The sequence below is a fragment of the Doryrhamphus excisus genome, linkage group LG6 (genome assembly GCF_037039965.1).
Source record: "Doryrhamphus excisus strain RoL-2023G ecotype Guam linkage group LG6, RoL_Dexc_Guam_v1.1, whole genome shotgun sequence".
NCBI lineage: Eukaryota > Metazoa > Chordata > Actinopteri > Syngnathiformes > Syngnathidae > Doryrhamphus > Doryrhamphus excisus.
The window spans coordinates 222,016-248,401 of record NC_136362.1 but is presented as its reverse complement, the minus strand read 5'-3'; the positions used below and the strand labels follow the sequence as shown (position 1 = coordinate 248,401).

General features: G+C 46.5%; 18 non-coding genes across 18 annotated transcripts; 7 read left to right on the top strand and 11 right to left on the bottom strand.

Annotated features, from left to right (window-relative positions):
- Nucleotides 1-255: 255 nt before the first annotated feature.
- On the bottom strand, nt 256-327 carry trnad-guc (transfer RNA aspartic acid (anticodon GUC)). Its single transcript has one exon. It is a non-coding gene; the product is annotated as a tRNA-Asp (tRNA).
- A 1,321-nt stretch (nt 328-1,648) lies between these two features.
- trnak-cuu (transfer RNA lysine (anticodon CUU)) lies at nt 1,649-1,721 on the bottom strand. The gene has a single exon. It is a non-coding gene; the product is annotated as a tRNA-Lys (tRNA).
- Nucleotides 1,722-2,616: 895 nt separating this feature from the next.
- On the bottom strand, nt 2,617-2,690 carry trnat-agu (transfer RNA threonine (anticodon AGU)). The gene has a single exon. It is a non-coding gene; the product is annotated as a tRNA-Thr (tRNA).
- Nucleotides 2,691-4,281: 1,591 nt separating this feature from the next.
- On the bottom strand, nt 4,282-4,363 carry trnas-cga (transfer RNA serine (anticodon CGA)). Its single transcript has one exon. It is a non-coding gene; the product is annotated as a tRNA-Ser (tRNA).
- A 913-nt stretch (nt 4,364-5,276) lies between these two features.
- On the bottom strand, nt 5,277-5,350 carry trnan-guu (transfer RNA asparagine (anticodon GUU)). The gene has a single exon. It is a non-coding gene; the product is annotated as a tRNA-Asn (tRNA).
- A 3,105-nt stretch (nt 5,351-8,455) lies between these two features.
- trnas-gcu (transfer RNA serine (anticodon GCU)) lies at nt 8,456-8,537 on the top strand. The gene has a single exon. It is a non-coding gene; the product is annotated as a tRNA-Ser (tRNA).
- A 1,285-nt stretch (nt 8,538-9,822) lies between these two features.
- trnak-uuu (transfer RNA lysine (anticodon UUU)) lies at nt 9,823-9,895 on the bottom strand. Its single transcript has one exon. It is a non-coding gene; the product is annotated as a tRNA-Lys (tRNA).
- Nucleotides 9,896-10,069: 174 nt separating this feature from the next.
- On the bottom strand, nt 10,070-10,141 carry trnaq-cug (transfer RNA glutamine (anticodon CUG)). The gene has a single exon. It is a non-coding gene; the product is annotated as a tRNA-Gln (tRNA).
- A 328-nt stretch (nt 10,142-10,469) lies between these two features.
- Nucleotides 10,470-10,556, bottom strand: trnay-gua (transfer RNA tyrosine (anticodon GUA)). Its single transcript is given in 2 exon segments — nt 10,470-10,505; nt 10,520-10,556. It is a non-coding gene; the product is annotated as a tRNA-Tyr (tRNA).
- Nucleotides 10,557-13,241: 2,685 nt separating this feature from the next.
- Nucleotides 13,242-13,314, bottom strand: trnav-uac (transfer RNA valine (anticodon UAC)). Its single transcript has one exon. It is a non-coding gene; the product is annotated as a tRNA-Val (tRNA).
- Nucleotides 13,315-13,941: 627 nt separating this feature from the next.
- trnav-cac (transfer RNA valine (anticodon CAC)) lies at nt 13,942-14,014 on the bottom strand. The gene has a single exon. It is a non-coding gene; the product is annotated as a tRNA-Val (tRNA).
- Nucleotides 14,015-15,003: 989 nt separating this feature from the next.
- On the top strand, nt 15,004-15,075 carry trnaq-cug (transfer RNA glutamine (anticodon CUG)). The gene has a single exon. It is a non-coding gene; the product is annotated as a tRNA-Gln (tRNA).
- A 3,060-nt stretch (nt 15,076-18,135) lies between these two features.
- trnay-gua (transfer RNA tyrosine (anticodon GUA)) lies at nt 18,136-18,222 on the top strand. The gene is given in 2 exon segments: nt 18,136-18,172; nt 18,187-18,222. It is a non-coding gene; the product is annotated as a tRNA-Tyr (tRNA).
- Nucleotides 18,223-20,735: 2,513 nt separating this feature from the next.
- Nucleotides 20,736-20,807, bottom strand: trnac-gca (transfer RNA cysteine (anticodon GCA)). Its single transcript has one exon. It is a non-coding gene; the product is annotated as a tRNA-Cys (tRNA).
- Nucleotides 20,808-23,024: 2,217 nt separating this feature from the next.
- Nucleotides 23,025-23,097, top strand: trnav-cac (transfer RNA valine (anticodon CAC)). Its single transcript has one exon. It is a non-coding gene; the product is annotated as a tRNA-Val (tRNA).
- Nucleotides 23,098-24,280: 1,183 nt separating this feature from the next.
- trnal-cag (transfer RNA leucine (anticodon CAG)) lies at nt 24,281-24,362 on the top strand. The gene has a single exon. It is a non-coding gene; the product is annotated as a tRNA-Leu (tRNA).
- Nucleotides 24,363-24,936: 574 nt separating this feature from the next.
- trnay-gua (transfer RNA tyrosine (anticodon GUA)) lies at nt 24,937-25,023 on the top strand. The gene is given in 2 exon segments: nt 24,937-24,973; nt 24,988-25,023. It is a non-coding gene; the product is annotated as a tRNA-Tyr (tRNA).
- A 938-nt stretch (nt 25,024-25,961) lies between these two features.
- On the top strand, nt 25,962-26,048 carry trnay-gua (transfer RNA tyrosine (anticodon GUA)). Its single transcript is given in 2 exon segments — nt 25,962-25,998; nt 26,013-26,048. It is a non-coding gene; the product is annotated as a tRNA-Tyr (tRNA).
- The last annotated feature ends 338 nt before the right edge of the window (nt 26,049-26,386 follow it).

Genomic DNA, 26,386 nt, shown 5'->3' with positions numbered 1-26,386 from the left:
AGATTAAGGTCCCTACCGCTCAGGAGGCTCTGGTTGAAATCCCACAGCTGGCATTTTCCTGGTCAGCTCCATTATCCACGCCTGGAAGGATTTGGCAGCAAAAGACTGTCAGATTGTACAAGACACCTGAACACCGTGAGAAGAAGATTAAGAGAGGTTTTGTTCTAATGAGAAGGGTTTGTTTAACCGGACTGGTTGTTGCAACCGCAACCCGACTCAAGGTTCAACGTGACATTGTGACATACAAAAGAGAAGCTCCCCGTCGGGGAATCGAACCCCGGTCTTCCACGTGACAGGCGGAGATACTGTCCACTATACTAACGAGGACTGCTGCTGAATTGATGTGGTGTCGATTGGCCAAAGGGGAATTCAGAACAGGCTTGTGGCCCATGACCGTTTTCATGGTAGCTGGAGACTTTAACCACTGAAATCCAACCCGCTTATCCTCATCAACGGACTGTATTCCCCACCCGTTACCAGCATGGGGACATTCCAACCCAAGATGGGAACACACTGGACCAGGGACACAGCAACATAGTAGGTGGCACAGACACAGCTTCACATTGCCCCCACTTTTAGACCCGACTGAAAAAGGACTCTCTTGCTTGGTGCTAACATGATGACCATTAGCATGTTAGCATTTAAGCTAATTTACTCATGTCTCAAGGCAAATAGACACATGGCATGATGTGGGGACACTATGGGACTGCCTTAACGCTTTTGGACCTTGAGGCTGTCTTGCTAGATTTTTTTTTTTTTTTTTACCCTGGACACAGTCTCTTTGAGAGGAGGCTGCGGTCCATCAGGACCAAAACCTCACACCACAAGAACAGTTTCTTCCTGTCTGCTGTCAGCCTCATCAACAAGGCCCGGAACCCCCCCCGACACTGTTCACACCCCACCTCTGCCTCACCCTGCCACTTTGACACTCTATATGCGTTAAACTAACGCCAAGTTTGGACTCTTAGGAAAAACAATCACTTCCGGAATAACAAACAAAAAACAGACTGCGTACATACGTATATTTACACTGCATTCTGTATATTTTGTATTTTCATTTTTTAATAGATGTGTCTGCACCTACTTCACCAAAACAAATCCCCAGTCGAGGTCAGCAGGCCCCGTCTCCACTGTAAACAGTGTGGACTGGGCACTGCTTCCCTTTTCGGAGGCGCCGGATGGTTTGCCAGAACCCCTTCGAGGCCGACCGAAAGTCGTGCTCCATGGCCTCACTGAATTCCTCCCACACCCGAGTTTTTGCCTGGACAACCGCCGAAGCCGCGAACCGCTTGGCCTGACAGTACCTGTCAGCTGCTTCCGGAGTCCCACAAGCCATCAATGCTGGATAGGACTCCTTCTTCAGCTTGACGGCGGCCCTGACTTCTGGTGTCCACTATCAGGTTCGGGGCCTGCCGCCACGACTGGCACCGACGGCCTTGCGGCCGCAGCTCTGGTCAGCCACCTCAGCAATGGAGGCACGGAATATGGCCCATTCGGACTCAATATCCCGGTCCTCCTCCGGGATGCAGGTGAGCTGCCAGAGGTGAGAGTTGAAGACTCGACGAATGGGAGACTCTGCCAGACATTCCCAGCACACCCTCACTACTCATTTGGGTCTACCAGGTCTGTGTCACCAAAAGAGTTGAACCGCCCAATGTGGGGCTCGAACCCACGACCCTGAGATTAAGAGTCTCATGCTCTCCCGACTGAGCTAACCGGGCCCTTTTCGGCCAAGATATCACTTTTTAATTTTTTTTTAAATTGATGTGGACTTCTTGATGTTTGATCAATTCCACAGCCAACCTAGTTTCTCAGGGAAAAAAGGAGCGAGAGGTTCAGTCATAGCTGAGAACTTTGAAAGTGTAGTCATCTTAACCCTCCCGTTATGTTCATTTGTCAGGAACAGCCATGATGTTCCCGGGTCAGTTTGCATGCTTATTTATCTGAAAGATGTCCAAAATAAAAAAAAAATCCCCACAAGCATTGTTAGTTATTCACTACTAACTCGATTACTAACTATTCTATCAATGTTTAGTGCAATGGTGTAACTTACCTCTCACAGGTAATGGTTTAATTAATTTTAATTGATTAATTAATTTAATTAATCAGAGGCATCATGATTAACATCATTAATCAGTCTGCATCAAAACATTATCTGAAATCCTGTAGCAGGTTTCTGGCATTGATTCCTAATTCAGTTGCCATCCCTGGTAGATGGTAATGGTAATGGTAATCATGCCCGCGTGGCAGGCAAGTCTCTTTGCTTGTCTGATGTCTGTGTCGCATCCTGATTGGCTGGCAGCAAATATCAACAACACGCGCGCGGCCCCCGCTTGGCAAGTGAGAATTCTACCACCGAACCACCAATGCCACGTGGGGACACACTGTAAGAGAAAAAAATTCAACTGTCAAGTGGATGAGCCTCTGCAAAGTGGCGCTGAATGGCAACACATCACAATGTCATACTCTTTGGATTCAAGCACCTTCTGGCGTAATGGGATCCACAACAATCACGTCAGCTGTGGATGCAACATCAATTCGTTCTTGAAGGGCAAGTGACAAATAGAAGTACATGGTTCAGAAATCAGCTGCCAAAGTTTCACTGACCAAGCACCCAGGCACTGCTGGGATTTGAACCCAGGATCTCCTGTTTACTAGACAGGCACTTTGACCAGCTTAGCCACAGTGCCAGCAGTGTATCTGGCACCAACACGAAAACAGTTCGCCAATGGGGAAAAATGTTCATACAAGGGAGGGAGTCCAAAGTCCAACACATGTGTGAATTAAGAGTCCCTGGGTGGGATCGAACCACCAACCTCTCAGTTAACAGCCAAACGTGCTGAGCAATTGCGCGACAGAGACTACAACAGCATGACTGCAGTCAGGTTTCACTAAGTGCTGTCCACCTTAACTCTCGGGTGGTCCGGTCTGTTACGTTTCAGGTGTCATTCTGAATACTGCACTTTCGCAGGAAAAGAGCGTTTGTACTTTTTCAACATGAGCTCTAAAGAAAGGTATAAGCTGAGATATAATGCATTGGCCGGGAATCGGACCCGGGCCTCCCACTTGGCAAGCGAGAATTCTACCACTGCACAACCAATGTCACATTGGGAAACACTGTCGGAGAACAAATTAAATTGTCGAGTGGATGTGCCTCTGCAAAGTGGCGCTGAATGACAAAACATCACAACACACACAAGGGATGCCAGGGGAGGCCGAGTACTAACAGAGCTGAGCGAGAGAGCATAAGAAAAAAATTAGTGACCTTGTGGTGGTTTCCCGACAGCACCAAGGATATGGTGCACGTCTGATGCGTAATGCATGCCAGGTGATGTTCATCTAGCGAGCAGACATTCTTGTGGGGGACAAGCTCAACAGTAGGAATGTTAAGAGAACTGACCAGTCCGCTATCAATGAAGTTCTCGTCCGCCCCAGAGTCAATTAATGCTGTGGTAGGAGAAGCTTCCCCCGCCCAGGATATCGTACCTTCCACCTGAAGTCGGCCCACCAAAGCGGATGACGGTGCCAGTGCCAGCAGCTGGGGAATATCCCTGGCGGAGGAAGAGCGTTGGCGTGCTGGGCGAACTGGACAGCGGGAAATTGTGTAGGACTCCCACAGTACAGGCACAGCCACAGGCGTAGACGGTGACTCCTCTCCGCTGGCAAAAGGCGACTGGCTCCCAGTTGCATGGGGACGACACTCCCGATGTCGTCAGACGGCGCTCTGCTGCTGGAGCAGGGAGAGAGGAGTGGTGCCGGAAGAGCCCCAGGAGGTGGGATTTGGAGCCGACGTGTGGGTCGGAGAGGCTCCGCCCGATACACGTTTCGTAGCGCCTTGTCATTCCAGCAACTCTCTACCACTATCCCGGTTAGCTCAGTTGGTCAGCGTGTGGTGCTAATAATGCCAAGGTTACGGGTTCAACCCCCCGTACTGGCCACTCTTCTTTATCTGCTCCAGGAACAACAAAACGGCGACAACCCACTGCCCCCCATATCCAACATCGCACCACCCACCTGTGAAACACCCTCGACAAGGCCGCTGAAAGACCGGGGAGAGGTACAGAAAACAGCATGTCAAAGCAGAGTGGCAACAAACCTCTCGGCCACCGAGACTGCAAGAAGCAGATCAATGGGGACAGTGGACCCCATTATCCTCTACCCAAAATCCAGACCACCAGTGTAGAGAATGCGGACCGCGAAAGGACAACACCCCGGCCCTCATAACCAACAGTACTCCACCACAAGGTAAACAGCATGGCGGCAACAAATGCCCAACCAAAGCGTCACAGACTGGATTTGAACCTAAGCGGGGAAACCCCATTGGATTTCGAGTCCAACGCCTTCACCTCTCAGCCACTGTGACTGATGTCAAGGATCAGCTGGCAACATGTGCATGGGAGGAAGACACATGGTTTGTGTGAGGGGCTACACAAGTCTTTCCACTTCGAGTTAAAAGCCAGGCACCTCACATCGTTTCCATAAAGTACCAAGAGATTGTCCTGTTGCCCTTGTATTTTGTGGGCAAAAGGGAGGCATTTGCAAGTGGACCTGAGACCCTATCACTGGTCACCTGAACAGGGACTTGAATCCCGGACACTCAGATCAAAAGTCTAATGTTCAGGTGACTGGCTCAAACTTTGTCTTGTCTGACCACTCTTTTGTCCAGAAGATATTTGGCTGATGTGGTTTGTTTTCTTAAACCTGCAAATGTCCAAATACACAAGGGTATTGTCTTTGTAGGGAGCATTGCAGTACATGTGACATGTACACTACATATGACATCAGAAATGATGGGTATTTATTCAACAGAACAAGAACAACATTTCTTTTAAATAACAGCATAGGAGCTGCTGAAACACAGAGAAGGCACTGCTGGGATTTGAACCCAGGATCTCCTGTTTACTAGACATGTCTGTCAAAAAATCACAACAGTGTACAGTGTCTTCTCTTAAGAGCCCGTGCTTACCAGTTGATGGGGTTTGACTTGATTCCTTTTAACATAAAATCATTCCGTCATCTCTTAATCTATAATCCTGGCTGGCGCTTTTGCAAAAGCTAATATTTTCAAGCAGAGCTTCTGTGTTTCACCAGACCTGTGCAGAAACAATCTGTGACTTGATCAACCTAACTTCTGATCAAATGTGTTAGACCATGGAAGTTGGAATGTGCTTTTGAAAAGTCATTGACACACAGTTTGCCAATTGGGAACCACACAAGTGCTGTGCAAGAGGGGAGCGCAAACACGAATGAACAGTGACACTGATGCATCCAGAGAACGTCCCTGGGTGGGCTCGAACCACCAGCCTCCCGGTTAACAGCCGAGCACGCTGACCGATTGCACCACAGAGACTCACACCCGCCCAACTTCTGTTCAGTTGAAGCCATACTAATGCATGCTATGCTTCCAGCATGCCCTTTGTTTTGGATGTGACTCGCACCTTCTGGCGTAACAATCGAGGCATTGCAAACCAGGACACCAGCTTTACTCTTTGATGAACGCAAAGTATTTTTGGGTACAATCCAGGGGTCTTGTGCTCTCACGGAAATGGCTCTGTCCTTTTTCAACATGAGTTGAGACGAAATGTATTAAAATGGACAGACTGCATTGGTCACTCAATCAGAATTTCTCAGTTTGCCAATTTCAGACTGCGTGACAAAGAATCAAGTCAAACTCCATCGACAGGATGGACAGGGGACAACAAAGCAGGGAAGATAAGGGATAGGGAGGAGAGGGGAAAGATGTGACCGCCTTTGTTGAGAGCCAGAGAAGAAGCTCTCATCTCTGCAAGGTCAAGTACAGTATGCCAGAAGATTTTACCTTGTGAGTTGTCCTCAGTCAACAAAGGCCTGGATAGCGCAGTTGGTAGAGCATCAGACTTTTAATCTGAGGGTCCAGGGTTCAAGTCCCTGTTCAGGCGGTGAAGGTAGGCCCCTTCCCTGAGATGTTAAACCTACTTCCTTTATCCTCCTTCTGTGGTCAAGTACAGTATGCCAGAAGATTTCTGCTCCTTCATCCTCAACACCGAGAAGTCCAAGGAGATGACCGTGCACACAAGGATTAACTTGTTTAAGTAAACCTTTTCCACCTAGCACCTTTGCGATCTTCCAGGACTGTGGGTAAACACCATTCTCAATAATCGGCTCCTGAATCAACTTTGCTGCCGCCCTCAGTAACCTCCCAACCAAATTATAAATCCCACATGGCTCATCGCTTTTAATGGAATGCAACAGTTTTACTACCTCATCTACACTTACCCTCTTAAATTGAAAACTAGGCAGTTTATCCTACATGGTCTTGTTCTTTATAATAGAATCTGACAGTCTACCATCAACATCTATCATCTGATCTCTAATCAAATTTACTTTATTGATAAGAAATTGAGAAATTTGCACAATTGTCAATCTGCCCCCACTTTGGACACATCGTCGTGATTCATTGTTTGGCAACTGCTTTGTGACTTCGCCTGTCCCTTTAAAAGCACCTTCCTTCAGGTTCCCATAGTGTCGTGGTTGTCACGTTTGCCGAACACGCAAAAGGTCCCTAGTTAATTTCACAGCCGACCAAGTTAGGAATTGTGGTCATACAAGAAGGGGGTTGTTTTTTGTATTTGGAATACAATGTTTTCTGCATTTTGAACAATTTTCCACAGGAAAGACATATTTCAGATGTATCAACAAAAGAGTTGAACCGCCCAATGTGGGGCTCGAACCCAGGACCCTCAGAGTAAGAGTCTCATGCGCTACCGACTGAGCAAAACGGGCCTTTTTCTGCTGTAGATATAATTTTTTGTTTTTCTTTTTTATCGATGTGGCCACCTTGATGTTTGATCAATTCCACAGACAACCTTGTTTCTCAGGGAACAGAAGGAACGAGACTTTCAGTCATCAGTAGTTCTACAAACTCCGACTCAGGCCACACCTTTGTACCCGACATTTCCAATTTATGATCACTCTGCAACTGCCTCTGAACAGACACCCCTGTCCACCCTTTCTTGGAGAACATTTGATTCGACTCAATTAAATGACACACTCAAACCAAAAGACCATAGTTGGAATCCTCCCAACCCCGTTGGCACATCATGTCCCCACCCCGAGGTTATCAAACTCGCTCCCAAGGAAATGTTGGAACTTGGGAAAGCATGAAGAATGGCAAGAAGTAGGATTAAGAATCCGGCTTCTTGCCAAAAGCCTACCCTATGGTAGAAGATAAGATATGGCTTTATTCGTCCCTCAGTGGGGAAATTTGCAAGGTCCCGCAAGTTCCGCAACAGCAGGGGGAGTACCTCAGTATGTTTACAGACCATGGACTCCTCCTAAATTTAGATACATAGCCTTATCCATGTCAAAACCACACAACAACCTTGACCAAATCCTGACTGACATAACTGACTTGGTACATAATCACCGTCTCAACGGAACTGAATTAGCCCAACTGTTGACATTGACCACAGGCTCCAAGTATGGTGCTTTTTGTACGGCCATTTAGCCAATTTGGCCAAAGGGGAATTCAGAACACCCTCGTGGCCCATTACCATTTTTATGGTACCTGGCGACTTCAACCCGTGAACTCCACTGTACCGCTTATCCTCTACAACGGACTGTATTCCCCACCCTTTACCAGCATGGGGACATTCCAACCCAAGATGAGAACACACTGGACCAGGTACACAGCAACATAGTACGTGGCACAGACACAGCTTCACCCTACCCCCACTTTTAGCCCAGACTGAAAAAGCAGAAAAACCCTTTTGCAGCTGAAATTGCTCAGTTGGGAGCGCGTTGGATTGAATCTCTAAAGGTCTCTGGTTCAATCCCAGTTTTCAGCACAATTGCTGTTTAAATCGTGAGTTGGCAAATAGTTTGTAAAAGGGTGACTTTGTTCTCTTGATTTCATCAACGTCGATCATGACAACACAGCCAATTACATTTTAAGACCAGACAAGTGCAGTTGGGAGGTGACATACAGAATCCTGATGCATATCATGTTACAATCAGACACAAACAGGATGTAGGACCCGACCTTGAGTTCGCGCAAATGTTCACAGCATTAGGTCTGCAAAGTGTTCAGCTGATGCACATTTACTGGAGAGGAAAATGGGCTTTTGTCACGGTAGCCATGCTACCAAGATTGTCTGTCCACTTGAAGTGTGGTGATGTAAAAATACACTAGTTTTGACCACACCTGTATTTTTAGTAAACATTATTAGCATGCAATGAATCAAAGTATAAGCTACGATGTCGGAGATCAAGAACGCTTTTGTTGGGGAAAAAGAGCCAGAACATATAATTTCGACAATACAGGTATCAAACCCGCTATTTCTTGCATGTAGAGCAAGAACTCTAGCCTTTGAGTTAAATCCCCCCGCTGCACAAGAAGGCTGCCACAATTTCTGCAACACCAAAACACTAATTAAGATGTGTCATTTTAAGTCCACAAGACCATCCCCACGAAGGAGATGAGGTGACCGAGAGGTTAAGGTGATGGACTGCTGATCCATTGTGTTCTGCACGCATGGGTTCGAATCCCGTCCTCATCGGACTATACTAATGCACCAGTTTTCACACCACCTGTGTTTTTAGGAAACATCATTAGAATGCAATTAATCCAAGTATCCGGTACGATGTGGGAGATTGAGAATGCTTTTTTGGCAAAAAAAAAGGCATAATATACCATTTGGAGAATGCCGGCATCGATTCCACTTCATCTCACATGCGAAGTGAGCGCTCTAGCATTTGTGGTCAGACAAGAATGGGATTTGTTTTTGTGTACTTCGAATGAAATGTTTTCCGCATGTTGCAGAATTTTCCACAGGAAAGAAATTTTCAAGATGTATCACCAAAAGAGCTGAACCGCCCAAAGTGGGGCTCGTACCCACGACCCTGAGATTAAGAGTCTCATGCTCTCCCGACTGAGCTAACCAGGATCTTTTCGGCCAAGATATCACTTTTTATTTTTTTTTTTTAATTGAAGTGGACTTCTTGATGTTTGATCAATTCCACAGCCAACCGAGTTTCTCAGGGAACAAAGAAGCGAGAGGTTCAGTCATAGCTGAGAATTTTGGAAGTGTAGTCATCTTAACCCTCCCGTTATGTTCATTTGTCATTTCTCATTTGTCATTTGTCATTCGATCAATGCCCGCATTCTCCATAAACTCCTTTGTTTTTTTGATGAAATGTTCCTAAGTAGCGAATACTAATCCGGGCCCCAATCCCGATATCTAGGCCAAATACAACCATAGGTATCACCCTAAACCCAGTCCTAACCTAAACCCAGTCCTAACTGCATTCTGCCCTCTAGCACCTAGCGTCTTGTCTTGTTGTGGGATCAATGCCCGCAATCTTCAAGGAGTTCTTTGCCTTTTGTAAAAGAGATGTTGGGATCGGAAATGAGTCCAGGATCTATCCCTCAGCGTGAGACAAATACCCCAAACCTAATCCTGGCCGCGTTCTCTAGATTAGTCTCTTATCATGGAATAGTGAAGAAACCCAGTACGTGATTTATTGTTCTCAAGTAGCGCATCAAGGTGACCCCAACCATTCCACCGAGGCCAAAGACAAATCTTATCTCCAGTCAAAACCTATCCAAATGTCAATTCCCTGAACGGAAATCGAACCCGGACCACAGCGGTGAGAGCAGCAAATCCTAGCCACTCGACCACCAGGGACTGCTTTTGGTCTGCACTCAGAAAGGCAGAGAGTGTGTCGCTTCTCTTTGGCCTTCTCGGTGTTGAGGATGAGGAAGCAGAAGTCTTCCGGCATTTTGGACTTGACCACAGGAGGAGGATAAAAGAGATTGGTTTCACATTTAATACTACTCCTCACCGCCTGAACAGGGACTTGAACCCTGGACCCTCAGATTAAAAGTCTGATGCTCTACCAACTTAGCTATCCAGGCCCTTGATAAATAAGGACAACTCAATGAAGACAAAATCTTCTGGCATACTGTACTTGTCCTTGCAGAGATGAAGAGGCCCCGGTCCTGATCCACGGTTACCACTGATTTGTAGAGTAAGTCAATATACTCTTAAAGGAAGAAACAGTCCAAACACTAAATTGCTGCAGGGCAAGTAGGTTCCACCAAGACTTGAACTTGGACCACTGGATTCAGAGTCCAGAGTGCTAACCATTACACCATGGAACCCTTTGTTTTGGATGTGACTGGCACCTTCTGGCGTAACAATGGAGGCTTTGCAAACCAGGACAACAACTTTACTCTTTGATGAGCGCTAAGTATTTTCGGGTACAATCCAGGGGTCTTGAGCTCTCACGGAAATGGCTGTCCTTTTCCAACAGGAGTTGAGATGAAACGTATTCAAATAGACACTCAAATGATCACTCAATCAGAATTACTCCGTTTGCCAATTTCAGACTGCGTGACAAAGACTCAAGTCCAACTCCATTGACAGGGAAGCGGAAATCCTTCAGACAAGACGGCATTGCCATTCTTTCCTAACATAAGAAACAGCTTGTCCTTCGAGCCGGACTTGAACCAGCGACCTAAGGATGCCAGCTTGAACCACTACAGTCCTCCGCTCTTCCAACTGAGCTATCGAAGGTCTTGTTGTTTTGGGGCAAATGAGTACAGCCAAGCGCTTGACAGCGTCTTCACTGTGTACTGCTTCCCTTTCCTGAGACGCCGGATGGTGGTCCAGAATCTCTTCGAAGCCGTCCGGAAGTCCTTCTCCATGGCTTCTGCAAACTCCTCCCATGTCAGAGTTTTTGGCTCAGCGAATGCCAAAGCCGCGGACCACTTGGCCTGTCGGTTCCTGTCAGCTGAAGTCCCATGAGCCAAAAAGGCCCAATAGAACTCCTTCAGCTTGACGGCATCCCTCACCAACGGGTTCTAGGAGTACCGCCACGATAGGCCCTGACCACCTTAGGGCCACAGCCGCCTCGACAGTGGAGGCACAGAACATCCCTTCCTGCCTCTGGATCTTGCAGGTCACTGGGAAGATATTCGGCTCGAAGGACCATTTGGTCCCGAACATGAAACTTTTGATCTGAGTGTCCCGGATTCAAGTCCCTGTTCAGGTGACCAGGTCTGAGGTCCTCTTGCAAATGCCTCCTTTTGCCCTCGAAATACAAGGACAACAGGACAATACCTATAGAAACTACATGAGGAGCCGGGCTTTTAACTGGAACTGGAAAGACTTGCGGCCCCGCACTGTCAGAAGTGGGATTTTAACCCACGCCTCATTAGAGACTGCAACCTGAATGCAGCGCCTTCAGCATCCTTACCCCCCAGGTTTACACATATCCTTGTTCCCATTTATCACCTTGATTTTTTTTGTAAAAAAAGGACTTGAAAGGCCATGTTTCCACCCAGTTTCGAACTGGGCACTACACTATGGAAACCCGAAGAAAAGGGCTCTTAAGGGGACTGGCGAAGTCACAAAGCAGTTGCCAAACAATGAAACATGACCATGTGGGGGCAGATTGACAATTGTCCAAATTGACAAAGATTTCTCCTTTGTACGGAAAAATGTTCCCGAAATAATGGGCTTTTCTTCAACAAAACAAGACAATCGCGGCTTGAAAGGTTTAAAAACGAGCTGTGAAAGAAACACCTTAGCCACCCTCGGGCTCACCTTGATGACTCAGTGGACTCAACTTGTGCCCTTGCAGTCAATGGTTTGGCTTGTAACCTCCTCTAACCTTGTCTGGGTGCATATATGTAAGTACTAGCATAGAAGTGTTTCAAATGTACTTCTTCCCTGAGATAATATTTCTCCTCTCTTGTAGAGAAGTATTGGATGACAATTTTAGATAATTGCTTATTTTTAGCCTTATGCATTATTTTAGCTGTTTGAAGATGAACTATATCAGCAAGTTGAAGTATTTGTGATTTTACAAATAGGATTTGTCTTGGTCCTCGGTCGAACGGTTAGGGTCCTCTTTAAGCGCTATCTGCGAACTGCTGTCATCCTGAAACGACTGACGACAGAAAAACGAATAAAACACGTCCATAAATGATAGACTTGAGTTTCTGGTAAGTACTACACAACAAGATAAGGTGCTCAACTGGAGAAGGCAATTAGGACTGGGTTTAGGGTTAGACCTAAGGCTTTTTTTTTGGCATAGAAATCGGGACTTGGGATCAGATTAGTGTTTGGTACTTGGGAACAATAAATCACGGACTGGGTTACTTCACTATTACATTACAAGAGACTCGTCTAGAGAACATGGCCAGGTGGACTCAACGTGTGCCCTTGAGGTCACTGGTTTGTCTTGTAACCTCATCTCCGGCCTTTTGAAGAATGAAGCCAGCCAACAAACCTTTTCAAACTGTTTGCCAAGTCGCAACATAAACAGGGATTGTGCTGAAACCCAGGCTTGAATCAGGGACCTTCAGAACGTCAGTCTAACACTCTCCCAAGTGAGTGTTTCAGCTTCTAAGGTGGGGTTCTGCTTTTTCAGTCGTGGCTAAAAGTGGGGGCAGTGTGAAGCTGTGTCTGTGCCATGTATGTTGCTGTGTACCTGGTCCAGTGTGTTCTCATCTTGGGTTGGAATGTCCCCATGCTGGTAACGGGTGGGGAATACAGTCCGTTAATGAGGATACAGAAAAGGTACAGAAAATGGATGGATTTCATTGGTCGACGTCCCCAGATATATTGTATAGTGGACAGTATCACCCCCTGGGGTACAATTCCCAGACAGGGAGTTTTTGTTTTGTATGTCACAGTGAACCTTGAGTTGAACCTTGAGTAGGGTTAAGATTCGGGTAGAGCAAACCCTTCTCACAAGAACAAGACCTCTCTCAATTTTCGTTTCCTAGTGCTCAGCTGTGTTGTACAATCTGACAGTCCTTTGCTGCCAAATCATTCCAGTCGTGGATAATGGACCTGACCAGGAAAATGCCAGCTGTGGCATTTCAACCAGTGATACAACTAATTTAACTAATTTAAATTCAGCACACAGCATAGGAGGGTAAAAGATAGCCTAGCAAAGAGGGGCACGTTTGTTCAATTCCAGCAGTCCTCTTCTGGTGTTGGTGATTCATCGCTTTTATTGATACATCTGGAAGATATCTTTCCTGTTGAAAATTGCTCAACATGCAGAAAACATTGCATTACAAATACACAAAAACAAGTCATCTGACCAAAGGCCTGGAGGCTCAGTTTGTAGGGCATCAGACTTTTAATCTGAGGGTCAAGAGTTCAAGTCCCTTCAAAGATCAAGTACATGTCCTTGTTCCTATTTGTCACCTTGATTTTTTTGTAAAAGGAGGACTTGAAAGGCCATGTTTCCACCCAGTTTCGAACTGGGGACCTTTTGCATGTAAGGCAAACGTGATAACCACTACACTATGGCAACCTGAAGGATGGGGCTTTTAAGGGGACTGAGCTCAATTTTATTTCACATATTAAAAATGTTACAAAAACAGGATTTTATTTTTCATTTAAAGAATATAGCCAGAGTCCGCCCGTTCCTCTCTCGGGCAAATAGAGAGATGCTGATGCATGCTTTTATTTCCAGTCGTATTGACTATTGCAATGCCCTGCTTTCTGGTCTTCCTAAAAGAAACATCACAAGTCTGCAACTTTTACAGAACAACTTTTGCTGCACGTGTGCTGACGAGGAACAGAAGGCAGGCGCATATTACACCGCTTAATGGTTTTTAAATGTCTTAGGGGTTGTGGGCCTTCTTATTTTTACTAATGGTATATATCTCTCTTTCTTATCTCTCCAAGGTTTTTAAATTCTTAGGGCTTGTGGGCCTTATCTTTCTGAATTTCTTTTACGTTATGAACCATCGCGGTTCCTCAGGTCCTCCAACACCGGCCTGTTATGTATTCCCAGCCCATCAGTCATCCGGGAAATATGGATTGTGTGTCCAAATTGGGGATGGATGCTTGTGTACACACCTTCAGACATCAAACACATATCCTTGTTCCGGTTTGTCACCTTGATTTTTTTGTAAAAGCAGGACTTGAAAGGCCATGTTTCCACCCAGTTTTGAACTGGGGACCTTTTGCGTGTGAGGCAAACGTGATAACCACTACACTATGGAAACCAGAGGGAAGGGTCTTTTAAGGGGACTGGCAAAGTCACAAAGCAGTTGCCAAACAATGAAACACGACGATGTGTCCAAAGTGGGGCCAGATTGACAATTGTCCAAATTGACAAAGATTTCTCCTTTGTAGGGAAAATTGTTCCCGAGATAATGGGCTTTTCTTCAACAAAACAAGACAATTGCGGCTTGAAAGGTGTTTGATCAATTCCACAGCTGACCTAGTTTCTCATGGAACAGAAGGAGTGAGACCTGGAGGGTTGCAGTCTCTAATGAGGCGTGGGTTCAAATCCCACTTCTGACAGTGCGGGGCCACAAGTCTTTCTAGTTCCAGGTAAAAGCCCGGCTCCTCATGTATTTTCCATAAAGTACCAAGGTGTTGTCCTGTTGTCCTTGTATTTTGAGGGCAAAATGAGGCGTTTGCAAGTGGACCTCAGACCTTGTCACCTGAACAGGGACTTGAATCCCGGACACTCAGATCAAAAGTTTCATGTTCGGGACCAAATGGTCCTTTGAGCCGAATATCTCCCCAGTGACCTGCAAGATCCAGAAGGAGGCAGGGATGTTCTGTGCCTCCATTGTCGAGGCGGCTGTGGCCCTAAAGTGGATGCCATTGGTGAGGGATGCCGTCAAGCTGAAGGGGTTCTATTGGGCCTTTTTGGCTCATGGGACTTCAGCTGACAGGAACCGACAGGCCAAGCGGTCCGCGGCTTTGGCATTTGCTGAGGCAATAACTCTGACATGGGAGGAGTTTGGAGAAGCCATGGAGAAGGACTTCCGGACGGCTTCGAAGAGATTCTGGACCACCATCCGGCATCTCAGGAAAGGAAAGCAGTACATAGTGAAGACGCCGTCAAACGCTTGGCTGACCCCACAAGACCCCTGGATTGTACTCGAAAATACTTAGCGCTCATCAAAGAGTAAAGTTGTTGTCCTGGTTTGCAAAGCCTCCATTGTTACGCCAGAAGGTGCCAGTCACATCCAAAGCAAAGGGTTCCATGGTGTAATGGTTAGCACTCTGGACTCTGAATCCAGTGGTCCAAGTTCAAGTCTTGGTGGAACCTACTTGCCCTGCAGCAATTGAGTGTTTGGACTGAGTCTTCCTGTAAGAGTATGATGACTTATTGACTTACTCTACAAATCAGTGGTAACCGTGGATCAGGATGAGGTCCCCAAACGACGCCAATGTCTGTGACAGCTGATGTTAAGGATCAGCTGATCAGAAGATACTTGGTTTGTGTGCGGGGCCACAAGCCTTTCCAGTTCCAGTTAAAAGCCAGGCTCCTCATGTAGTTTCCATAGAGTACCAAGGGATTGTCCTGTTGCCCTCGTATTTTGAGGGCAAAAAGGAGGCGTTTGCAAGTGGACCTCAGACCTGGTCACCTGAACAGGGACTTGAATCCCGGACACTCAGATCAAACGTTTCATGTTCAGGTGACCGGCTCAACCTTTGTCTTGTCTGACCACGAACACTTTTTGTCCAGAAGATATTTGGATTGTCCATGTGGGTAGTTTAAGACCTCAGTCCATCTTGGGGGTGGACATTTCGGGGCCTCTTCATCTCTGCAAGGCCTCGGTGGAATGGTTGGGGTCACCTTGATGCGCTACTTGGGAGCAATAAATCACGTACTGGGCTTTTTCACTATTCCATGATAAGAGACTAATCTAGAGAATGCGGCCAGGATTAGGTTTGGGGTATTTGTCTGACGCTGAGGGATAGATCCTGGACTCATTTCCGATCCCACAACTCTTTTACAAAATACAAAGGATTCCTTGGAGAATGCGGGTATCGACTCTGCTACTTTTTGCATGCTAAGCAAGCACTTTACCATTTGAGGTAATTCCCCTGGTTTGGGGTATTTGTCGGATGTTAAGGGGTAGATCCAATCCCAACATCTCTTCGCCAAAAGGCAAAGAACTCCTTGGAGACTGTGGGCATTGATCCCACAACAAGACAAGACAAGGTGCTAGAGGGGAGAATGCAGTTAGGACTGGGTTTAGGTTAGGACTGGGTTTAGGGTGATACCTATGGCTGTATTTGGCCTAGATATCGGAATTGGGGCCCGGATTAGTATTCGCTACTTGGGAATATTTCATCAAAAAATCAAAGGAGTTTATGGAGAATGCAGGCATTGATCCCGCTACCTCTCACATGCTAAGCGAGCGCTCTACCATTTGAGCTAATTCCCCTGCTGATGCAGCGTTGGCAGAGAAGGTCCAGTCTCATAACTATTTTGGTTCCTTTGCTGGAGTACGTCAAAGCGACACAGTCTCTGCCTTTCAGAGTGCATCCATGATGCAGTCCCTGGTTGTCTCGTGACTGGGACTTGGCGCTCTCACCACTGCGGCCGTTGTTCGACTCCCGGTCAGGGAAGTGACATTCGGTTAGGTTTTGACTGGAGATAGGATTTGTCTTGGTCGAATGGTTAGGGTCATCTTTCAGATTGTGCAGATGAGTATAATAAACTAAAACAATATAATGAATAATCACGTTCAAGATGTATCAATAAAAGGGCTGAATCGCCCAATGTGGGGCTCAAACAAACGACCCTGAGATTAAAAGTCTCATTCGCTACCGGCTGAGCTAATCGGGCCTTTTTCTGCTCTAGATATCATTTTTTGTTTTGCTTTTTATTGATGTTGCCTTCCTGATGTTTGATCAATTTTACAGCTGACCGAGTTTCTCAGGGAACAGAAGGAGCAAGACGTTCAGTCATCGCTGAGAACTTTGGAAGTGGAGTCACCTTAAGTCAGGTCTGCTTTGGTGAACTTCAGAGGCATCATGACCAGTCTGCATCAAAGCATTGTCTGACATCCTAGGCTGGTTTCTGGCATTAAGATTAAGATTAAGATATGCCTTTATTCGTCCCTCAGTGGGGAAATTTGTATTCTTCATTCTTCATTCATTGTATTGATTCTTCATTCAGTTGCCATCCCTGATAGATGGTTAAGAATTTCTACAGACGACCTCATTTGTGAGGGAACTGTTCACAACTTGATTGCTGCAGGGCAAGTCGGTTCCGTTAGAATTTGGATTTTCAAAAGGAACAAAGACAATAAATCTACAACCTCGTCAAAGGACATGTAAACAGTGCAGCCATAGCAGACGATGCTTTCTATCATTTATTGATGTTTTATTTGGATTTCTGTCGTCAGTCGCTTCAGGATGACAGCAGTTCACAGATCGCGACCCCAACCATTCCACCGAGATAAAAAAAATCCTATCTCCAGTCAAAACCTGACATTTTAATGTAAATTCCGTGACTGGGAATCGTATCCGGTCCTCGGCGATGAGAGCACCAAGTCCCAGCCACTAGACCTCCAGAGACTGCATCATTGTTGCACTCAAAAAGGCAGAGACTGTGTCGTTTTGACGTACTCCAGCAAAGGAACCAAAATAGTTGTGAGACTGGACCTTCTCTGCCAATGCTGCATCAGCAGGGGAATTAGCTCAAATGGTAGAGCGCTCGCTTAGCATGTGAGAGGTAGCGGGATCAACGCCCGCATTCTCCAAAAACTCTTTTGTTTTTGTGTCATTAAATGTTCCCAAGTAGCAAACACTCATCCAGGCCCCAATCCCGATACCTACGCCAAATACAGCCATAGGTATCACCCTAAACTCAGTCCTAACCTAAACCCAGTCTTAACTGCATTCTGCCCTCTAGCACCTAGCGTCTTGTCTTGTTGTGGGATCAATGCCCGCAATCTTCAAGGAGTTCTTTGCCTTTTGTAGAAGAGATGTTGGGATTGGATCTATCCCTTAACATCCGACTAATTACCCCAAACTAGGGGAATTACCTCAAATGGTAAAGTGCTTGCTTAGCATGCGAGAAGTGGCAGAATCGATACTCACATTCTCCAAGGAATCCTTTGTATTTTGTAAAAGAGATGTGGGATTGGAAATCGTGAAAAGAAGTGCCAAGACCGTTTTCAGGACCAACTGATGACCTCTGAATTCAATCAGAAACGTCACACCTCTCCACCTGAGACTCTCCACCTGAGACTCTCCACCACAAGACTTGATTATCTAATCCAAATTCTGTCAATAGTGGTATTCTCAGCCACAACCGCAATGAGACGCCGTTGAACTCTCGGCCGTACTCACTAGCCTCAAAGCGACAAGACCTTCGATAGCTCAGTTGGAAGAGCGGAGGACTGTAGTGGTTCAAGCTGGCATCCTTAGGTTGCAGGATCAAGTCCGGCTCGAAGGACATGCCCTTTGCTCATGTTATGTCTGCCAGGAAAGAATGGCAATGCCGTCTTGTCTGAAGGACATCCGCTTCCCTGTCGATGGAGTTGGACTTGAGTCTTTGTGACGCAGTCTGAAATTGGCAAACGGAGAAATTCTGATTGAGTGATCAATGCAGTTTGTCTATTTGAATACATTTCATCTCAACTCCTTTTGGAAAAGGACAGCCATTTCCGTGAGAGCACAAGACCCCTGGATTGTACCCCAAAATACTTTGTGCTTATCAAAGAGTAAAGTTGGTGTCCTGGTTTGCAAAGCCTCCATTGTTATGCCAAAAGGTCCCAGTCACATCCAAAGCAATGGGTTCCATGGTGTAATGGTTGGCACTCTGGACTCTGAATCCAGTGATCCAAGTTCAAGTCTTGGTGGAACCTACTTGCCCTGCAGCAATGGAGTGTTTGGACAGTGTCTTCCTTTAACAGTAAGCGTATGATGACTTATTCACTTATTCTACAAATCAGTGGTAACCGTGGATCAGGATGAGGTCCCTAAACTACACCAATGTCTGTGACAGCTGATGTCAAGGATCAGCTGATCAGAAGATACTTGGTTTGTGTGCGGGGCCACAAGTCTTTCCAGTTCCAGTTAAAAGCCAGGCTCCTCATGTAGTTTCCATAGAGTACCAAGGGATTGTCCTGTTGCCCTCGTATATTGAGGGCAAAAAGGAGGCGTTTGCAAGTGGACCTCAGACCTGGTCACCTGAACAGGGACTTGAATCCCGGACACTCACATCAAAAGTTTCATGTTCGGGTGACCGGCTCAACCTTTGTCGTGTCTGACCATGAACTCTTTTTGTCCAGAAGATATTTGGCTTGTCCATGTGGGTAGTTTAAGACCTCAGTCCATCTTGGAGGTGGACATTTCGGGACCAGGGCCTCTTCATCTGCAAAGACAAGTAGAGTATGCCAGAAGATTTCTCTGCCAATGCTGCAGTAGCAGGGGAATTAGCTCAAATGGTAGAGTGCTCGCTTTACATGTGAGAGGTAGTGGGATCAATGCTTGCTTTCTCCAAAACCTCTTTTGTTTTTTGTGATTAAATGTTCCCAAGTACCAAACACTAATCTGGGCTCCAATCCCAATATCTAGGCCAAATACAGCCATAGGTATCACCCTAAACCCAGTCCTCACTGCATTCTCCTGTCTAGCACCTTGTATTGTCTTGTTTGGGATCAATGCCCACAGTCTCCAAGGAGTTATTCACCTTTTGTAGAAGAGATGTTGGGATTGGATCTACCCCTTAGCATCCGACAAATACCCCAAACCAGGGGAATTAGTGCTTGCTTACCATGCGAGATGCAGCAGAATCAATACCAGCATTCCCAAAGGAATCCTTTGTATTTTGTCAAAGAAATGTGGGATCGGAAATGAGTCCAGGATCTATCCATCAGCGTCAGACAAATACCCCAAACCTAATCCTGGCCGCGTTCTCTAGACCAGTCTCTTGTCATGTAATAGTGAAGAAACCGAGTCCGTGAGTTATTGTTCCCAAACAGCGCTTCAAGATGACCCCAACCATTCCAACGAGGCCAAAGACAAATCCTCTCTCCAGTAAAAACCTATCCAAATGTCAACTCCCTGACCGGGAATCGAAATGGGGCCGCAGCAGTGAGAGCACCGAATTCTAGCCACTAGACCACCAGTTATTTTGTAAAAGAGGGAATAGAAAGCCCATGTTTCCACGCAGTTTTAAACAGTGGGCCTTATGCGTGTGAGGCAAACAGGATAACCACTAATCTATGGAAACCCGGAGTGGAGGAGGGGGGGTTATAAGAGTACTGGCAAAACTCAGAAAGCAGTGGCCAAACAATGAAACATGATGATGTGTCCAAAGTGGGGGCAGATTGACAATTGTCCAAACGGACCAAGATCTCTCCTATGTAGGGAGAATTGTAGTTCACATAAGATGTTCCAGAAATAATGGGCTTTTTTCAACAAAATGTTTTTGAATCAGAAGTCTTGTCGTGTTGAAGAAATTCCCATCCTTTCTAATGTCATGTGTAGTACACATGTGACATGTACTACAATGCTCCCTACAAAGGCAAAACCCTTGTGATTTTGGACATTTGGGCTAACAAAACAGACCACATTAGCAGGACAAAAGAGGTTGTCTTGACATTTCAATGAAATTGTCTATGCGTTGGGGAAGAGATCCGACCCCCACTGGAGGAGTTCAAGGTACCTTGGCATCTTGTTCTTGGCATCTAACATGACAGTTTACCAGTTGATCTACGTTGGATGCTCCACTGGTCCGCCACAGTGATGTGGGAGCTGAACCCAAAGGCAGAGCTCTGGTCCGATGGTCCTGAGCTTTGAGTCAGCACGGAAAGGATATGATCGTGGGTAAAAGCAGCTGAAATGACTTTGTTTTGCTTTGTTTTGTGGTGCGGCTGGACTTTCTGTTAGACATGGGGGGGGGGCTGTGTCACCCGCGAGGAAATGTACTCTTAGACTATTCTTAAAACAAAGGAGTGCATCAGGGGGCATCCGGATTTGAACCGGAGACCTCTTGATCTGCAGTCAAATGCTCTACCACTGAGCTATACCCCTCAAACACACCAAACATAGTTACATGACAGTTCGACCACCTACCCCCAGCCAAATGTCAATTTCCTGACCGGGAATCGAACCCAGGCCACAGCGGTGAAAGCGGCGAATCTTATCCACTAGACCACCAGGGACTGCTTTAGGTCTGCACTCAGAAAGGCAGAGACTGTGTCGCTTTGATGTAGTCCAGCAAAGGAACCAAAATAGTCATAAGACTGGACCTTCTCTGCCAACGCTGCAACAGCAGGGGATTTAGCTCAAATGGTAGAGCACTCGCTTCGCATGTGAGAGGAAGCGGGATCAATGCCCGCGTTCTCCAAAATCTCTTTTGTTTTTTGTGATTAAATGTTCCCAAGTACCAAACACTAACCCGGGCCCCAATCCCGATATCTAGGCCAAATACAGCCATAGGTATCACCTTGTCTTGTCTTGTTGTGGGATCAATGCCCGTAGTCTTCTAGGAGTTCTTTGCCTTTTGTAAAAGAGATGTTAGGATCGGAAATGAGTCCAGGATCGATCCACGTGGTAGACCCGGGTCCGATTCCCGGCCAATGCAACAGAGCTGTTTTCATACCTTTCATCGTGAAAAGAAGTGCCAAGACCGTTTTCAGGACCAACTGATGACCTATGAATTTGATCAGAAACGTCACACCTCTCCACCTGAGACTCTACACCTGAGACTCTCCACCACAAGACTTGATTATCTAATCCAAATTCAGTCAATAGTGGCATTCTCAGCCACAACCGCAATGAGACGCCGTAAAGAGTAAAGTTGTTGTCCTGGTTTGCAAAGCCTCCATTGTTACCCCAGAAGGTGCCAGTCACATCCAAAACAAAGGGTTCCATGGTGTAATGGTTAGCACTCTGGACTCTGAATCCAGTTTAGGGTGATACCTATGGCTGTATTTGGCCTAGATATCGGGATTGGGCCCCGGATTAGTATTCGCTACTTGGGAACATTTAATGTCAAAAAAACAAAAGAGCTTTTGGAAAACACAGGCATTGATCCCGCTGCTTCTCACATGCTAAGCAAGCATTCTACCATTTGAGCTAATTCTGCTGCTGATGCAGTGTTGGCAGAGAGGGTCCAGTCTCAGAACTATTTTCCTTTGCTGGAGTACGTCAAAGTGACACAGTCTCTGCCTTTCAGAGTGCAGCCATGATGCAGCTCCTGGTTGTCTCGTGGCTGGGACTTGGTGCTTTCACCACCGCGGCTGTTGTTCGATTCCCGGTCAGGGAACTGACATTTGGTTAGGTTTTGACTGGAGATAGGATTTGTCTTGGTCCTCGGTCGAACGGTTCGGGTCATCTTTAAGCGCTGTCTGTGAACTGCTGTCACTGCACATAAAAACAATTCCAAGTCCGCCAATTGAATCCCGGTCTACCTGGTCAACCGCGTAATCTTCCATGTGACAGCCGGAGATACTGGCCACTATACTAACAAGGACTGCTACTGAGTCGATGTAGTATCGATTGGCCAAAGCGGAATTCAGAACAGGCTTGTGGCCCATGACCGTTTTTATGGTAGCTGGAGACTTCAATCAGTGAAATCCTTCCCATTTTCTGTAGCTCGTATCCTCATCAACGGACTATATTCCCCACCCGTTACCGGCACGGGGACATTCCAACCCAAGATGAGAACACACTGGACCAGCTACACAGCAACATACGTGGCACAGACACAGCTTCACCCTGCCCCCACTTTTACCCACGACTGAAAAAGCTGAACACCACCTTAGAAGCTGAAATACTCACTTAGGAGAACGTTAGACGGAAGTTCTAAAGGTCCCTGGTTCAAGCCCGGTTTTCAGAACAATCCCTGTTTATGTTGTGACTTGGCAAATAGTTTGAAAAGGCTTATTGGCTGGCTGAAAGGACCTTAACTTCATTCTTCAAAAGGCCATCCAGCCATCCAGACAAGATTAGTGGAGGTTACAAGCCTATTTACAAACCATTGACTCCAAGGGCACAAGTTGAGTCCACCGAGATATCAAAGTGACCCAGAGGGTGGCTAAGGTGTTTCTTTCAAGCCGCAATTATGATGTCTTGTTTTGTTGAAGAAAAGCCCATTATTTCTGGAACAATTTTCCCTACAAAGGAGAAATCTTTGTCCATTTGGACAATTGTCAATCTGCCCCCACTTTGGACACATTGTCGTGTTTCATTGTTTGGCAACTGCTTTGTGACTTCACCAGTCCCCTTAAAAGGCCCTTCCTTCAGGTTTCCATAGTGTAGTGGTTATAACGTTTGCCTCACACGCAAAAGGTCCCCAGTTCGAAACTGGGTGGAAACATGGCCTTTCAAGACATCCTTTTACAAAAAAAATCAAGATGACAAATAGGAACAAGGATATGTTCTTGATGTCTGAAGGTGTGTACACGAGCATCCATCCCCAGTTTGGACACACAATTTATATTTCCCGGATGACTGATGGGCTGGGAACACATAACAGGTCGGAGTTGGAGGACCTGATGGACCGCGAGGGTTCATAACATAAAAGAAATTCAGAAAAATAAGAAGGCCCACAACCCCTAAGACATTTAAAAACCATTAAGAGAACCTTCAAATGGATCCTGAAACATACAGGGAGCCAATGCAGTGATTTTAAAGTTGTAAAAGTTGTAGACTTCTTTTAGGAAGACCAGAAAGCAGGGCATTGCAATAGTCAATACGACTGGATACAACACGCAAAAGGTGGAAACTGGGTGGAAACAAGGCCTTTGAAGTCCTTCATTCATTCATTCATTTTCTACCGCTTTTCCTCACAAGGGTCGCGGGGGTGCTGGAGCCTATCCCAGCAGTCTTCGGGCAAGAGGCGGGGTACTGCCCTGGACTGGTCGCCAGGCAATCACAGGGCACATATAGACAAACAACCATTCACACTCACATTCATACCTATGGACAATTTGGAGTCACCTAGCATGTTTTTGGAATGTGGGAGGAAACCGGAGTACCCGGAGAAAACCCACACATGCACGGGGAGAACATGCAAACTCCACACAGAGATGGCCGAGGGTGGGAATTGAACTCTGGTCTCCTAGCTGTGAGGTCTGCGCGCTAACCATTAGACCTCCGTGCCGCCCCTTTGAAGTCCTTCTTTTACAAAAAAAATCAAGGTGACAAATAGGAACAAGGACATGTGCTTGATCTCTGAAGGGACTTGAACACGAAGTGAGCCCCCAGGCCTTTGGTCAAAAGACTTGTTTTTATGTATTTGGAATGAAATGTTTTCTGCATGTTGAACACTTTTCAACAGGAAAGATATCTTTCAGATGTATCAATAAAACTGCTGAATCGCCAAACATGGGGCTCAAACCCACGACCATGAGATTAAGAGTCTCATGCTCCACCGACTGAGCTAATCGGGCCTTTTGCTGCTCTAGATATTAGTTTTTATTGATGTGGCCATCGTGATGTTTGATCAATTCCACAGCTGACCTAGTTTCTCATGGAACAGAAGGAGCCAGACGTGAAGGGTCAGGATGGCCGAGCGGTCGAAGGCGCTGCATTCAGGGTGCAGTCTCTAATGAGGCGTGGGTTCAAATCCCACTTCTGACAGTGCGGGGACACAAGGCTTTCTAGTTCCATTTAAAAGCCTGGCTCCTCATGTATTTTCCATAAAGTACCAAGGTGTTGTCCTGTTGTCCTTGTATTCTGAGGGCAAAATGAGGCGTTTGCAAGTGGACCTCAGACCTTGTCACCTGAACAGGGACTTGAATCCCGGACACTCAGATCAAAAGTTTCATGTTCGGGACCAAATGGTCCTTTGAGCCGAATATCTTCCCAGTGACCTGCAAGATCCAGAAGGAGGCAGGGATGTTCTGTGCCTCCATTGTCGAGGCGGCTGTGGCCCCTAAGGTGGATGCCATTGGTGAGGGATGCCGTCAAGCTGAAGGGGTTCTATTGGGCCTTCAGCTGACAGAAACCGACAGGCCAAGCGGTCCGCGGCTTTGGCATTCGCTGAGGCAATAACTCTGACATGGGAGGAGTTTGGAGAAGCCATGGAGAAGGACTTCCGGACGGCTTCGAAGAGATTCTGGACCACCATCCAGCATCTCAGGAAAGGAAAGCAGTCCACAGTGAAGACGCCGTCAAACGCTTGGCTGTACTCATTTGCCCCAAAACAACAAGACCTTCGATAGCTCAGTTGGAAGAGCGGAGGACTGTAGAGGTTCAAGCTGGCATCCTTAGGTCGCTGGTTCAAGTCCGGCTCGAAGGACAAGCTGTTTCTTATGTTATGTCTGCCAGGAAAGAATGGCAATACCGTCTTGTCTGAAGGACTTCCGCTTCCCTGTCAATGGAGTTGGACTTAAGTCATTGTCACGCAGTCTGAAATTGGCAAACGGAGTAATTCTGATTGAGTGATCATTTGAGTGTCTATTTGAATACGTTTCATCTCAACTCCTGTTGGAAAAGGACAGCCATTTCCGTGAGAGCACAAGACCCCTGGATTGTACCCCAAAATACTAAGCGCTCATCAAAGAGTAAAGTTGTTGTCCTGGTTTGCAAAGCCTCCATTGTTACGCCAGTAGGTGCCAGTCACATCCAAAACAAAGGGTTCCATGCTGTAATGGTTAGCACTCTGGACTCTGAATCCAGTGATCCAAGTTCAAGTCTTGGTGGAACCTACTTGCCCTGCAGCAATTGAGTGTTTGGACTGAGTCTTCCTGTAAGAGTATGATGACTTATTGACTTACTCTACAAATCAATGGTAACCGTGGATCAGGATGAGGTCCCCAAACGACGCCAATGTCTGTGACAGCTGATGTTAAGGATCAGCTGATCAGAAGATACTTGGTTTGTGTGCGGGGCCACAAGCCTTTCCAGTTACAGTCAAAAGCCAGGCTCCTCATGTATTTTCCATAAAGCACCAAGGTGTTGTCCTGTTGTCCTTGTATTTTGAGGGCAAAATGAGGCATTTGCAAGTGGACCTCAGACCTTGTCACCTGAACAGCGACTTGAATCCCGGACACTCAGATCAAAAGTTTCATGTTCGGTACCAAATGGTCCTTTGAGCCGAATATCTTCCCAGTGACCTGCAAGATCCAGAAGGAGGCAGGGATGTTCTGTGCCTCCATTGTCGAGGCGGCTGTGGCCCTAAGGTGGATCCCATTGGTGGCGCGCTACTACGTGCTATCTGGTCCTTGTACAACAAGACCTTCGATAGCTCATTTGGAAGAGCGGAGGACTGTAGAGGTTCAAGCTGGCATCCTTAGGTCGCTGGTTCAAGTCCGGCTCGAAAGACAAGCTGTTTCTTATGTTATGTCTGCCAGGAAAGAATACGCCAGAAGGTGCCAGTCACATCCAAAACAAAGGGTTCCATGGTGTAATGGTTAGCACTCTGGACTCTGAATCCAGTTTAGGGTGATACCTATGGCTGTATTTGGCCGAGACATAGGGATTGGGGCCCGGATTAGTATTCGCTACTTGGGAACATTTCATCAGTAAAACAAAGGAGTTTATGGAGAATGCGGGCATTGATACCGCTACCGCTCACATGCTAAGCGAGCGCTCTACCATTTGAGCTAATTCCCCTGCTGATGCAGCGTTGGCAGAGAAGGTCCAGTCTCATAACTATTTTG